The following is a 3,027-nucleotide window of genomic DNA, read 5'->3' on the forward strand; positions in this document are numbered from 1 at the left end:
TTCATATGGATTGAACACCTGGTAACCGACATTCATAATATGCATATAAGAATATCCCCATCATTCCGGGATCCTCCTTCGGACATGATATAAATTTCGAAGTACTAAAGCATCCGGTACTTTGGATGGGGCTTGTTGGGCCCGATAGATCTATCTTTAGAGTTCGCGTCAATTAGGGTGTCTGTTCCCTAATTCTTAGATTACCAGACTTAATAAAAAGGGGCATATTCAGTTTCGATCATTCAACCATAGAACGTAATTTCGATTACTTGTGTCTATTTCGTAAAACAGTTATAAAAGTTGCGCATGTATTCTCAGCCCAAAAATATAAAGGGTAAAAAGGTAAATGAAACTCACAATACTGTATTTTGTAGTAAAAATACATATGCCGACATTGAACAATGCAGGGTTGGCCTCGGATTCACGAACCTATATCAAGTATTAACACATTATAGTATAAATCAATTAAGTTTATATATTTGTTATGTATTAATTATTCTTATAATATATTATGATACTTATTTGATATTTAATTAATGTTATATCAATAATATTAGTTGAAACATAATTTTATGTAATATTAGTATATTTTATGTAATAATATATTTACATATATATCTTTTGTTTTGTAAAATTAATAATTGTAAAAATACCTAAGGATAATAATAATAATATTAATAATAATAATAATTTTTAAAAGTATAAAACTACCTTAGGAGTCAGTTTTAAAAAAATTGCACCAAGCCGGGCTCGAACCCGAGACCTCTCGTTCACTCATCAACACCCTTAACCATTCCTCCATTTCAGTTTTTCTGATTTATAATACAAACCCAAATACTTATCTATTACATGTTTCAACCCACTTCATCTTCTTCACCAAAATCTAAAAAATCAAACAACTTCATTCTTAATAGTCAATCATCAAAATGGTTTTAGGACTTCTAAACAAACATGAAACAAAAAATAAAAATGTGTTCATGATATAAAAAAAATGAGAAAAAAAAACAAAAAAAATCCTACTTTAAGTAAATGATTCCTAACAACTCTACATTTTTAGTTTTTGAAATTTGTTTCGAATTCACGTTAGTGTATATCACTGTGAAGAACTCAAGAACTCAAAAATTGATTTTTAGATTAAGAGTGTTATAGGTTATGATTACAACATGAATTGTGTTGCAAATCATTCCTATAATCTTTATGGATCATCAAATTAACTGGAGATATCAAAACAAACTCGAATTTGATTCAAGAACACTTAGTTGACTTTGAAAACCAAAACTTTGACTCTCAAATTAGAAATTAATAGAAAGAATTGAGGATTGAAAACTTACAGATAGTTTAGATAGACGATTCCTAACATGACTGCATTATTACATTTTAAAAATTTGTTCTAAATCAAAATATGGTGAAAAAGATGAATGTACAGAGTGTCGAGCTTATTTTCTGGGTTTTCTTTGTTTTCAACTCAAATTGCAGTTTGTAACTTATATAGAGTGATTAGGTACATGATTTAACAGTTAAATTGATTTCCAATTGATTTGTGAAGTAGACTTGTAACAAACTGGAGACATGAAGTACGTAAATTATTTTCATGTGAAGAAAAAGAAAAAAAATTGATAGTTACTTCTAACAGAATGGGATTCCCTATTTTTATTTTTAATAAATATTAATAGTAAATACCCTAATAATATTAATAATAATTCTAATAAAATAACTAAATAATATCATAAAAATGATAATAAATAAAAATAAGAATTCGTTTAAATCATAAATAAATTTTAATCTTAATTATCTTGTACATTATTTTACATTTTCAATTCAAATGATTATTTTGTATTTTATTAATATAACTTAATATGCACTCTTATATTTATATATGTATATATATTTACATATTTATTTACACACAATTGTTCATGAATCGTCGGAAATAGTCACAGGTTAAATGAATCTATATAAATAGTTCAAACATTTCGAGACTCAACATTACAGGCTTTGCTTATTGTGTTTGAACATATAAAGATTAAGTTTTAATTTGGTCGGAAATTTCCGGGTCGTCACAAGATTCATAAAATAGAGTTCAATATGAAACCATAGCAATTTGATTCACTCAAAACGGATTTAAAATGAAGAAGTTATGGGTAAAACAAGATTGGATAATTTTTCTCATTTTAGCTACGTGAAAATTGGTAACAAATCTATTCCAACCATAACTTAATCAACTTGTATTGTATATTATGTAATCTTGAGATACCATAGACACGTATACAATGTTTCGACCTATCATGTCGACACATCTATATTTATTTCGGAACAACCATAGACACTCTATATGTGAATGTTGGAGTTAGCTATACAGGGTTGAGGTTGATTCCAAAATATATATAGTTTGAGTTGTGATCAATACTGAGATACGTATACACTGGGTCATGGATTGATTCAAGATAATATTTATCGATTTATTTCTGTACATCTAACTGTGGACAACTACTTGTAGGTTACTAACGAGGACAGCTGACTTAATAAACTTAAAACATCAAAATATATTAAAAGTGTTGTAAATATATTTTGAACATACTTTGATATATATGTATATATTGTTATAGGTTCGTGAATCAACCAGTGGCTAAGTCTTACTTCCCGACGAAGTAAAAATCTGTGAAAGTGAGTTATAGTCCCACTTTTAAAATCTAATATTTTTGGGATGAGAATACATGCAGGTTTTATAAATGATTTACAAAATAGACACAAGTACGTGAAACTACATTCTATGGTTGAATTATCGAAATCGAATATGCCCCTTTTTATTAAGTCTGGTAATCTAAGAATTAGGGAACAGACACCCTAATTGACGCGAATCCTAAAGATAGATCTATTGGGCCTAACAAACCCTATCCAAAGTACCGGATGCTTTAGTACTTCGAAATTTATATCATGTCCGAAGGAGGATCCCGGAATGATGGGGATATTCTTATATGCATATTATGAATGTCGGTTACCAGGTGTTCAATCCATATGAATGATATT

The sequence above is a fragment of the Rutidosis leptorrhynchoides genome, chromosome 3 (genome assembly GCF_046630445.1).
Source record: "Rutidosis leptorrhynchoides isolate AG116_Rl617_1_P2 chromosome 3, CSIRO_AGI_Rlap_v1, whole genome shotgun sequence".
Taxonomy (NCBI): domain Eukaryota; kingdom Viridiplantae; phylum Streptophyta; class Magnoliopsida; order Asterales; family Asteraceae; genus Rutidosis; species Rutidosis leptorrhynchoides.